Raw genomic sequence first — 13,082 nt, 5'->3', positions numbered from 1 at the left:
GTCACGTGCCGATGACGAAGCCGTGACCACAAAGAACATAGGTGCAGCAGCCCTGAATTTAACTCTTTGTTGGGTTAACTTGCGCCCACAAAAGAACTAAACAACTCGGCGGCGGCGATAGCAACAAACGTACTCTCTGGTTCTCGAACTGAGAACGCCCGTCGCACGCGCCAACACTCAATTTAAAGGCGGCGAAGAAAGATCTAGATAAAACCTCAGACCGTGACTAACATAACCTCGAACATTGCAGAAACGCGCGCGAGTGGTCGGAATCTTCTAGATACATCTTCACGCACCTTGAACGACAAAGAAAATGATAACGCAGCATATCGCGACAACGAGCATCGGCAGATTTTGCAGTTTTCCTTTCTGTTAAAGGCCCAAGGCATGACCGAAGGGCAGTAGCCACGGTCTGCTGTCGAAGGTGGAGGGTGGCGGTGACGTCACTAGAAGACGCCATGGCCGATCACCACGCTGAGTTGTCCGTATTCAGCGTAGTCCGTATTCACTTGTGACAGCTTGCTCCTCGTCCTCATAACTCACTCCTCACTGTTGTGTCAACCTCCCGAAACGCATCCATGGACTGTGTCCTTTAGAGCCAGGAATTGGTCCGACACCTCGGACACATTTCCTGTTGCACTTCTCAGATTACTATAGACTTCTTTCATGACTACCGCAGAGTGGGTGAAAAGCTGAGCTAGAAGAGCGAGTACATGTCTTTAATGTAAGACGAGTTTTAGTAAAACGAGCTTTTGGGCAAGTTGATTACTTTGCTTCCACATAACTGCAGCGCAAAAAAAAAAAAAAGAAAGACGAGCAAAAAAGAAAGGAAACACACACGACACGGACAATCGCTGCACTCATAACTGTGAGTTGTGAGTGCGGCGATTGTCCGCATCGTGTCTGTTTCCCTTCCTTGGTGCTCTTTTTTTTTTTTTCACACTGCAGCTATGTGGAAGTAAGACGAGTTCTCTATAATTTAACATTTTTGAATGTCGCTCCCGAATTGTTTACCTCAATATACTGCGAAATGAAAATGGAACAATATTGATGAATCCCGCGGTTATGCACAGTTGTAAATGCCCTACGACTTTATTATCATTATTATTCTTATTAGCTTCTTGCTATATGTGAGCCAGTGCTCAGGCTCTTTTTAATAACCATAGGTACATCATATTTCCCACCTCACAGACGCAACGTTCACAAACTCTAACGGTAACGGGAGCACGAAAATGTGCGCTTTTTTTTTCTTCACGTTTGTCGACTAAGCTAATTCGTTGCTCACTAGTTTCAAGAAATAATTGACTGGTAATACCTGAATTAATGCAATGACTTCATCTGTTTCTCAAAAACCTGTTGTAACTGCACTGACTGTACGAGGCTCATTAAAAGTTGTAACTGTATCTATATTCATAATAACAATCGTCCATCATTAAGCAGCCCTCATGTAAGAGCATTTTTTTTCTGAAACATATTCATTTATAGACTTGAAAGCATATAAACTGCGGAAGGGAACGCTGAGACACCTAAAGCTTTCAGAAGTTACACGTCGAGTGCTGAAGCGACGGAGCATGACAGCCGCTATCCTAGCGCCTGTTGGCCTCTATAGCTCTTTGGCGGCCTACTTGATCTACTTTAAGGGACGTTTCTCTCTAAACAAGGTGTCTCTTTAGGCGATGTTTGCGGCCGAAACCGGGTCTCATAGGTCGTCACCGTTGTGAGGCATGCCTGTTGCCCTCTGTCATGGAGGAAGGAAACAACTTAGGACAGGCCCTTGCCATTCCCAATGCATTAGAGAAAGTGCGGCGGAAGTGACGTCAAAATTTAGGGTTAGCCAAGTCAGGCCATTAGCAACGGCGACGCTGTTGCTATGAAAACTCGGGCCACTAGCAACAGCGTTGCTAAGGGCCCTAGGTACGTGAGCGTCGTGGAGAAAGAGAATGCGGAGGGTCGAGGAGGAGGCGAGATGGTGCAGCGGCCGGTCGCGAAAAAATGACGTCAGGGCCTCTCCTAAGTTCTTTCCTTCCTCCATGCCCTCTGTCTAATGGTGCCGGAAATTAGGTTTCACTTCACGGCCACATGCGTCAATGCTTGCGGGCTGACAGCTGTCGCCACTTCCAAAACTCGACCATACAGTCTGTCATGGCGTAGACGGCACTTAGCCTCATTAATGAGAATGTGAGCTGCTTGAAAGAGTCTTCTGTAGGAAAGGTGTCAGGTTAGTGGACGTTTGAAGAGAGGAGGTCTTTTCGACGACGTTGGCTTAGGAGTCGTCGCTACACCATTCACCATCCTCGGCTTGCCAAAGTTCTGGCTTTGCGCAGCTCGTCGAAACCTTAGAGCACTTAGGTCGCTCCATGCGTCCAGGATGCGGCACTGTTAACACAGATTTCTAGCAAGCCAGCGTCACTAAATAGTGTACATAGATCGCCTGCACGCTAATCTCAGGTACACAGTAGACTACGATTTACAACGCTGCAGTGCCTATGTGGTTTGGGTACAGATCGAGGGTTCGATCCTGACCGCGGCGGCTGCATTTCGGTGGGTGCGAAACGCAAGGCGCCCTTGTGCTCTGCAATGCCAATACACGATAAAGAATTCCAGATGGTCAATATTACCAGAGCCCTCTACTATAGCTACTATTGCGGGTATCAGTAGCTTCAAAACGACCATTACTAGTATCCATACATAATGTAGTTCACTGTCATTATCGTTATTATTGATTTTGCATTTTTAACCCATTCCTCTCTGAATGCCTTGGCCTTAAAAGCATGTAAGTGAATATAGCATCCAGCACAGATGTTGCACTGGGACATTACATTTATACAATACCAGTACTTCATGAAATGTTTCTCGTACGCTTTATACACTTTGAGACCTTTGCATGTCAGCTACAAAAAAAAAATAATAATAAGGGACGAAGAGCGGAATAGTGCTGATCTCCCTTTGTGGAGTTCAAGATGTTCAGTTTACCCGGCACGATCTAGTGGTCGGTAACTGGTCTAGATTCCGCGAGGTCAGGATACTAGGAATCGTGCTCCAAACAAAAAAGACACATTCCAGCGGCGGCCCAACATCTCATTTCACTTTCCGTGGAGTCCCACAGAGTGGAGTACTAAGCCCAACGCTTTTTAATCTTACTTTTGTCGGGCTTGTCGACTTAATACCACAGTCGGCGCAGCTTTCAATATGTGCAGACGACATCTGTATCTGGGCATCAGGAGTTACGCGTGCACAGGTTCGAGTGAGGCTTCAAAAGGCGGCAAGTATAGTTGCGTCCTACCTCGACCTGCAAGGAGTGCAGATATCAACTGAAAAGTGTTCGCTAGTTGCATATACACACAAGAACATGTCACCTTACACCGTACGCATTGATGGTAAAGCAATACCCTACGAAAGCAGCTATCGCTTTCTGGGAGTGATCATCGACCGGAATATTTCGTGGACTCCCCATATTTCATTCGTGAAAAAGAGGCTGACAGCGATTGCTCACGTCTTGCCTTTCTTGGGGGAAAGTTATGGGGGGCGTCAGTGCGGACGATGCTCCAGCTATACAATGCCTTATTCATGGCATTCCTTCGGTACAGCTTACCTGCACTTGGAAACATCAGAAAAACAAACTTAAGAATTATGCAGAGCGTTCAAGCTCAAGCTCTGCGAACCTGCCTGGGATTGCCGGGATGTTCCTCTACGGCTGCTACAGTATTAATTGCCCAGGAGCATCCCGTCGCTACTTACCTAACAGTTGATGCCCTGAGAGCACAATTCTGACAAATCTCCCGGATTCCCTCTCATCATTTGGCCAGTTTTCCTAATACCAGGTCGCGTACACCGTTTACAGAGACCTTTGATGCACATCGTGCTATTCTGCCGTTCCAGTTTACACCCCCCTCTAGATCGTCCTCTTATGAAGCCTGCATAAACCCCGTGTGTTTCTTTCAATACCCGGCATCATGGAAGAAGATCGAGCAATCGCCGACAGAACTAAAGCAAATCACTCTCGAATACTTCTATGAGCATCACGGAAACCTCTTGCACGTCTACACCGACGGCTCACTGAATGCCATGAGTTTTTCAGGCTCCATGGTAATATCGGAAAGGACTACGGAAATAAAAGTTAAAATAATTCACCGGATTTCTTCGACAGCCGCAGAGCTAACCGCTCTTCGTGTAGCAATTAGGCATATCAGTCAGCAGAGCCCCCAGCAGTGGTCTATTTTCACAGACACGAAAGCAGCCCTGCAAGCCTTACAAGCGGCTCTTAGCCGTGGAGCCCATGAGCGACTTGTCGCGGAAATACGAGAACTTCATCACTATGCCATCAATAAAAAGGGACACGACATCATCTATCAATGGGTTCCAGGACACAGCGGCACAGCGGGCAATCTCCGTGCTGACGAGGCCGCGCGGACCGCCCACCAAGACGGAGATTGATTGTGTGTTGATATCCTTTTTCAGGGCAGACGCAGCGGGCAGACTTCGCGCACTTGAGCGGAAGCCCACGCACGCCTTGTGGAATTCTGGCCAGTACGCGAACTCCCGTTTAAAATCCCTGGACCCTGACCTGAAGCTCCGGCTTCCACCCGGGCTACCCCGACGTGAAGAAACTTTTCAGTGCCGCCTGTGCGTTGGTGTAGCGTTCACAAACTCTTAATCGTTTGTGATAGGTATGGCAAATAGCCCTGCATGTGCAATCTGCGGGTGTAACGAGACTATCGGCCTCATTTATTGTGAGTGCCCCACATACAGTACGGAAAGACAGTGTTTCTGTCGTGCACTGGAGCGTCTAGATGGACGCCCACTGACTGAAATCAAAATTCTAGGTCCCTGGCCGCGGCGATCGCCGGCGGTGAAGGCCTCCCATGCACTGCTCCGCTTTATTAAAACCACGGGCCAGATCGATAGGCTGTGATTTTGCTGTGATGTGACGTGATATGGCTGTGATGTGACTATACTGACTTCACCCATCCCTCTCTTACCCATTACTTTTATATCCACTCACCCCCCTCCCCCAGTGCAGGGTAGCAAACCAGTTTCTTTTACCGGTTAACCTCCCTGCCTTTTATCCTCCTCCTTCTTCTCCAGCGGCGGAATTACCAGCATCTCCCACGAAATCGTGGAGGGACCATAGTTGATGGGAGATGCGGAACCCGGGTGACGGACCCAGCTCGGCCCACGTCCGAAGAAGGTTGATCTCAACTCCGCCTAGAAATTTCCCTTTTGAGGATGCTCGTTGCGTGTAATATTGCCATGTGCCTAGCGCCGCGGTTGTTGCACCGTGCTGTTGCACCGTGTTGTTGCACCGCGGTTGTGGTGCCGACGACGACGAAGCGGTTGTTGGCTCGAGAGGCGCGCTGGTGCTCGACACTGTCATCGGAGCTAGAAGCAAACCTGATTCCCGGTCATACCTTCACGGCTCCCTGTGGCTTGAGTCGTGACACTGGTGCGGCGGTGAAAGGTTTGCGGCGAATCGGTGTGCGGCGGCCTCGCCCCCAAAGGTCGCTGGAGCTAGTTTTCCTGACGAAGGCTCGAGGAACCACGGTGTGCAGCGGTATAACGTGGCCCAGAGGGCGAAGAGCGGCGTGGCGAAGACGATCGCGACTCACGACGAGGGGAATGTTGCGGACTACGCTGGCAGGTGACGTACTCGGCGATGTCCTGCGACCAGGTCGTGGACGAGGGCTGTCGGGAGCAAATTTTCTCAGGCCCATCTGGCGATAAGGCTGGCGATAAGGGCACTGCTGGTAGAGGTGACCAGCCTCGCCACAATGGTAGCATAGAGGGCGGTTATCTGAAGCGCGTCAGATATCAGCCTTTTGGGGCGCCTGGCGCCGATCTGCCCAGGGGGCAGTGGTTCCGCAGCGTGTACAGCGATATCGGGTGGATTGTAAGGCGAATGAGTAGGAAGCAGGGCAGGGCGGCGTGTGACCTCAGCATAAGTCATCGGCTGGGTGAGGCCCGGTGCGGCGGTTGAACGACTGCACTTATCGGTGGCGTAAGTGCGTTCTGAACCTCCTCACGGATGACGCTGGCCAAAGTAGCCGGACCTGGGGCAAATGTCCCGTGAAGTTGCTGCAGCTCCTCCTACGGTGCGAATGAGGTCGCGAAGGGAGCTCAGGTCTGCCCCGGTATTGTAGTCGGTGCGATCAGTCGGCGGTGGTGCGGAGAGGGAATTCAGTGGCCGAGCATACTGACTGCATCGCTGCTGTAGCAGTTTCTCCATGATCACAGCTTCAGCCAGAAACGTCGCGACGGTGGTGGGCGGGTTCCGCGCGAGGCCGGAAAAAAGCTGATCTTTGACGCCGTGCATCAGGTGCCGCACCTTCTTCTCTTCACTCATGGACGGGTCGGCGCGATGGCAAAGGCGCATGACGTCTTCAACGTACATTGCGACCCCTTCGCTCGGACGCTGAACTCGAGAGGTCAGGGCACGCTCCGCGTTCTCCCGGCGGTCACTGTTGGCGTACGTTGCGAGGAGCTGGCTTCGGAAGGCCGGCCACGTAGAGAACGTGGCCTCGCGGTTCTCGAACCACGTCCGAGCAGCGTCTTCAAGGCTGAAGTAGACGTTTCGCACTTTTGCAGCATCGTCCCAGCCGTTAAATGTCGTGACCCTTTCGTAGTGAGCTAGCCAGTCCTCGGCGTCTTCGAACTGCTCACCGTGAAATGGTTTAGGTGTACATGGGGTCTGAAGGATGAGACAGGACGAAGGGGTGGAAGGGGCAGTCGTGGTATGGACGGCCGGTGCCGTTGCCATAGCTAGGGTGGAAGGTAGGGGCTCTTCGTCAAGAGGGAAAGTGTCGGGGGGCAAGCCTCGGAGCCGCCGGCTTGCACGATGAACTGGAGTGGTCACGAAAGGCGGCCACGTTGGGTCATCCGCAGTAGAAGGGATCATCAATGGCACCTCCACCAGTGTCACGACTCAAGCCACAGGGAGCCGTGAAGGTACACGGTAGCGTGAAGGTAAGACCCGGGAGTCAGGTTTGCTTCTAGCTCCGATGACAGTGTCCGGCACCAGCGCGCCTCTCGAGCCAACAACCGCTTCGTCGTCGTCGGCACCAAGCACGGCGGCCGCGCGGCGCTAGGCACGTGGCAATATTAGTTATGCATTTCAGATACCTTGACCACGCAATGACTTTCACGTTATTTCTGCTCCGAGAGCACTGCCGGTTCACCACACCGTTTTAGATCATAAGCATACGTTTTTGAAACCCTGCAGACTTACATGACATACAAGCCCTCCGTCGGAGCGAAAGCGCCCACTCATGTTAAGCAAAGAAAATATTCCAGGGGTGCACGTAAGTCTGCTTAGGTGCAGTCATGTGAAAGCATTTCTCTTACTGCTGCCGATTACGTTGCGTATGTTCTTTTCTTCATGTCTTTGCCGTTTCTGCTTTGGTTTGCTTTTTAACGCCCAAAAGCGCTCTCAGGCTATGAAGGCGCCGTAGTGGAAGACTTCAGAGGTTTCGACCACCTGGGGTTCTTTAACGTGCAACCGACATCGCACAGCACACGGGCGCCTTGCTTTTCGCCTTTATCGAAAGGCGGCCGCCGCGGCTAGTATTCGATCCCGCATCCTGGGACACAGCAGTCCAGCGCCCTAAGCCTGCAGGCTGCACCACTGCAGCGGGGACTTTTTGTCGTTTCTGACACGCGTTGTTTGCTATAAATCAAAGGTGACTTGATGCCTCAGGCTCATTTGATTCTCCCTGCCGCACGAGAGTGCTGTACTATGGTGTGTTGTGACAACCTCGCTAGATGGCGCAACGCGCCTGGCTAAACTTTAACGGGAGATTCATTGATTTTAGTTTTAATTTTCCATGCTCAGTCCTCGAAACGCTTTCGTTGCTCGCCATAACCTATACTCTAATACAGGCTTTTAAATTACTGTTTATTTTTATCTCTTTTTCTTACTGCCACTGGTGTCCATTCACCGAGTAATGGTAAAACGATAGAAAGAAAATGACTACACGGTATAAAAAGCACTAAACAAGGAAGAGGGGGGAAGCCTCAGTTCGCAGGTCGAGGGGGGAAAGCCTCAGTTCGCAGGTCGATCCAACGTTTCGAAAAGTGGACTTGTCTTCGTCTGAGCGAAGACGAAGTCCCCTTATCGAAACGTTGGCTCGGCTTGCGGACTGAGGCTCTCCCTCAGTGCTCTTTTAAACGCGTTCCAATGTAGTCCGCGTAGTGTAGTCGTTTGCGCGCTCGGCTGAGGAGCGGGATAATGGGTCTATTCCAGGCGGTGGCAGGATTTTTAGAGCGTGAGCTCTATTCTGCCATTCGTAAAGGTCGTCTGACGCCGGGATTAGACAGCTGCGGCGCGAGCATCCGGCGCCGCTCGCTTCTTTTTCTACTTCGCATCTTCTGCTTAGCACACGTGCTTCTTCTTCACACACCTGCCAAACTTTATTCGTACCGGTACATATCTCCACAAATATACAACACTGCCTCACACGATGCCACATACCTTCCAAACCTCTGCCTCTCTCCACCGTCACCGCTGCCCATCTGGCTCCCCTCCTGGGACCTGCCCTTTCAGATGCCATCGACACCTTCGTGTCGTATAGACATGGCTGTGGTATCTTTGAGGTTCGCAGAGAGCCACAGGGGAGTTAAACCACAGCAAACCGTGTCTGACGAAGTTATCGAGCCTCCGCTCTGTAAATATACGTTGAGGCGGGTTAAACCCCAGAAGCCCCAGAACTCCAGAACCCCAGAAACCTCAGAACTAAAAAGGCCAAGGAAGTATGTCGCCATCGAAGGAGATTCGGCAGCAGTACGAGCACCTCTGTCTGCAATGAGAGAAGCATGTAGCAGCAACTTTGCTTGTAATGCTGTCGCATCACACTCTTAAGGCCCCGCAATGTTTCCCCCTTGTGCAATAACCACCAAAAAAATGTTTGTCGGTCTATCAAAAAAATTATAAATTGCTTTCAGCTATTTCTTCAAATCGTGCTTATGCGAAAGCCGATCAATAACATCAGTGGAAAATTATGTTTGCTTGCACCATGCAGTTTCTGAGAAAAACGTACAGAAACCTCCAAAAATTCTGCTTTGGAAAAAAAAAATCCATATGAATCCCTGGAAAGTTCCCACCTTTCCGCAATCCTGAAAAGTTTTTAAAATGTGGTTCTCATGTCCCGAATATAAATGTGAAATATCGAAGTTAGTATACTGGACATCTAATATCAACAAAGAGCCGTAAAAGACAATGACTATTAATGAAGGTGCGAAAAGAAGAGCAGGAGGAGATTTAGGGCACAAGGGAAAATAAAGACATCTAACAATCACAACTTTGATTGCATCCACCGTGTCAGTCATAGCAGTTTGTACACACATAATGAGTATGTACAGTCGCGAGCAAAAGTGGAGAAACCAAACCACGCGGTTTGAGAAAACTGCCCGCCAGCTTTTTCTGACTGTGAAGCGGTCATTTCTAAGATGTGCATAAGGTACCCCCATAAATATACTTGCCATCTTGCCCAAGCAATTTTCTCTGACTCTTCTCTTCATACAGAACAAACCAACAATCGTATCGGCTCGCGCGGTCTCTCCACTTTTGCTCACGAGTGTACATCGATCACATCCACGCTATCAACCAGGTAATAGAAAAGTGTTCGGAATATAACCAGCCCCTATACATAGCATACATTGACTACGAGGAAGCTCGGTGGAAACCTCAGTAGACATGCAGGCATTGCGAGATCAGGGTGTTGGTGAGCCATATATGTGAAAGTACTGGGAGATATCTATAGTGGCTGCAGAGCAACCATAGTTCTGCATAAAGAAGGTGATAAAATTCCAATTAAGGAAGGTATTAGGCAAGGAAACACGATCTCCCCAATGTTATTTACAGCTTGCTTAGAGGGTGTATTCAAAGACATGGAATGGGAGAAGTTAGGTATTAAGGTTGATGAAGAATATCTCAGTAATCTGAGATTTGATGATGAATTGCAAAAGAACTGTGAGTTGAGCTAGTTGGTGCATCATTTTTTTTTTAAATACACAGCGCAACAAACATAGGACAAGCGAGTAGACGGGAATAGCGCTTGTCTACTCCCTTGTTCTATGTTTGTTGCGCTGTGTATTTTTAAAAAATTGGTGATGATATTGCCCTGTTAAGTAACTCGGGACCAATCGCAACTATTGATTATTGATGTAGACAGAAGCAGAAAGGTAGGCCTAAAAATTAATATACAGAAGACTAAGGTATCTTAATGTTGAACAGCCTGGGAAAGGAACAGCAGTTTAAAATAGGTAGCGAAGCGCTGGAACTAGCAGGCGAATATATCTGCTTAGGACAGCATTTGGAAAGTACTCAAACATTATGACTAGCAGCTTACCGGTATCACTCAAGAGGAAAGTGTATAACCGTTGCATCCTACCGGTACTCGCCTATGGAGCTGAAACATGGAGGTTAACGAAAAAGGTTCTACTTAGGTTGAGGACAACGCAGAGGGCAATGGAACGAAAAATGGTAGGTGTAACGTTAAGCGATAGGAAGCGTGCAGAGTAGGTCAGAGAAATAACTAAAGTTACAGACATTCTAGTTGAAATTAAGAAGAAATGGGTATGCGCAGGACATGTAGCGTGGAGAGAGGAAAACCGATGGTCTCTAAGAGTAACCAGTGGATTCCAAGGGAAGGTAAGCGTAGCAGGGGGCGGCAGATAAATAATTAGGAGGTTGGATAAGATTAATAAATTCGCAGGGGTCAAGTGGATGAAGCTAGCACAGGACCGGGTTAATTGGACCCATGCAGCACAAAGTGGGCTATGAAGTGGGGGCCCCCGTGGGTCCGATGTAGGCAATGCAGGCCAGCCCCGGTGGGCTCAATGCGGGCGCTGCAACGGGGGCCGACGTAGACCTGAAGTGGGCTGCCGACAAACGCCCCAACAGGTCCCACTCGGGACAGATGCAGGCAGCCCTTGGGGCTGCCCACATTCCTCCCGCATTGCCAAATGTACACGTCCGGTCCTACTTCAGACAGGTTTGGGAGCCGCTCTGGATGAATGTTTATTTTTGATTTCGGTCAGCCACTCAGATAATGGCATAGGACCCATGCGGGTTCTTCAGCGGCAAGCTGAACTTAGCCTTGCCCACATTATTACCATATATGGTCCGATGCAGGTAATTGATGAGCAGTCTTAGTCCAAGTTCTCCCACTGAAATTTAAGTGCATAATTAGGCAATTATTTTATACATCTCTGACCTTTCTAAACGCCAACATGAAATTTCACGATAGTTTGATATGATTAATCTAGCCTAAATGATTTCATGTTCCACCTTGTTCAGGCGGTGAAGTTTTGTGTTTTGAATGTTAATATTGTCTTCTTTGTGGCTGTTCTTGAAGTAGGAGAGGGAGTGAATTGGCCGGTTGACGGCCAACGGAGTCGACACCGCCACTGCCGATGTGCATATTGTTGGAGAAGGGGGGAGAGGAGGAAAGATTACAGAAAGGATCGCATGCGCTACGCCGCTACTGTCAAGGTGGCATGCCCCTCAGGGCATCTATAGGAGATCAGGCCAGGCCGGTTACCGCCAGGAAGGCGAGGAGTAGATCAAAGGGCTTGTGAGAGACGGGCCCACGTGGAAAGAGAACCTCTTCTGAGGTGGAAGAAGGAAGGGAGAGGGAGCGATAGCCGGAGGAAAGGGTGGCACGCTGCAGCGCGAAAGATGGACACTCACAGAGAAGATGCTCCAGTATCTCATCTTCGTGTCCGCACTGCAGACATGCCGGAGAGGGGATGAGGCCGAACTGGTGAAGTCGGGAGACTGTCCGAGCGGAGCCGACTCGGAGTAGAAGGAGGAAGGACCGATCGGCAAAGGAAAGGCCCTTTGTGGGGAGCGGACGGGGGCGGTAATATTACACGAAGAGTTGAGAGCTGTTTGGGGCAACCACTTAAGAAACAACATTTAGCGATGTGCATGTTCCAGTCCTTTTAGCGCAATTTACATGAGTGTGAGAACCAGAGCCATGCAATGTTTCTAACCGACTAAAGATGCTAACAACTAAATAGGTAGCGTGCTTAATCTGTGTTTATACCATTGCGCTTTAATCTGTGTCGCGTATTTCTTTTTCTTAATGATATAATAATTTCCGCGTCGTACTGTTTTGTTTGTTCATATATTAATTACCTTTGTAGTTTTTGCCTGTTTCCTTACATTTTACGTATATACTGCACTGTATAGATTTTATGTCCCCCTTACACAATGCCTAATGGGCCTGTAAGGTATTTTCAAACAAATAAATAAATAAACTGTTACACAAATCATCTACAGTACAAATTTAAGACAACATCTAATGCAAATAAAGAACGAAAAAATACGTGCGCATTAGTATGCTGTGTTCCCCCCGCTGTGTTCAGCCCCGTTACGGCCAATGTAAGACCCACAGCGGCATTGATTCGGCAGCCCCATTTGGGCTAGCGCTATTTTTCGCAACAATAAACCGCAGTTAGGTTGCGTCAACTATCATTCTTAGCTAATCTGACGAGCATGCTGACGAACGAGTTTCTATCCCCCTAAGGCCCATGTGGGACCCAAGGCGGTTTTTGCGAGCTGCCCCAATTGGACTGAGTGCTGGTTTTGAACCTAGAGCCCATCTGGTGTTGCACGGGCTTCAAAGTTCCCACAAGGGACCGATTTTGGTATCATGCGGGTAGGCCCGCCTTCCAGCATCATTACGGCCAATTTGGGACCTCGGTTTAGCTAAAATGGCCTCATTTGGGCTTCCCGAGGGCTTGCTCAAATTGAGCTCTCATTCATATTCCACCTGCCTTCAAATAACCTACAAAGGACTGGGAGGCAGCATATGGGCATGCCCTTTTTTGCCCCACTATGTGGTTTCTACAAAAATTTAATGTGGGCGGCTCCATTTCAGATCTATGAAAGTTTTCCCACAAAGAGCCCACATTTTCTGCTCTCAAATTTCCGACAAGGGACCCTTGTGGTCTGGATGCATGAATTTGCTCGGCGTTAGCCCGAGCGACGCCGCTATGGGACCAATTTAGTAAGAACAGGGGCAAGCCCAAATGGGGCTCGCCCACTTTTGCCAAATCAGGGACCGATGCAGGTATTAAGGCGA

At 49.3% G+C, this 13,082-nt stretch overlaps 1 long non-coding RNA gene across 1 annotated transcript in view; it reads right to left on the bottom strand.

Moving 5' to 3' along the window:
* The window catches only part of LOC146206020 (uncharacterized), a 103,716-nt gene that overhangs the window by 78,431 nt on the left and 12,203 nt on the right, over positions 1-13,082 (bottom strand). The window contains exon 2 of the long non-coding RNA XR_014704319.1: positions 3,142-3,289. This is a non-coding gene — a long non-coding RNA (uncharacterized LOC146206020). The remainder of the gene's footprint in view (positions 1-3,141; positions 3,290-13,082) is intronic.

Source organism: Amblyomma maculatum, chromosome 1, assembly GCF_055883805.1.
Source record: "Amblyomma maculatum isolate TAMU_Amacu chromosome 1, ASM5588380v1, whole genome shotgun sequence".
In the NCBI taxonomy this organism is placed as follows: domain Eukaryota; kingdom Metazoa; phylum Arthropoda; class Arachnida; order Ixodida; family Ixodidae; genus Amblyomma; species Amblyomma maculatum.
The sequence above is the reverse complement of the archived record's forward strand: the minus strand, read 5'-3'. Positions and strand labels throughout refer to the sequence as shown.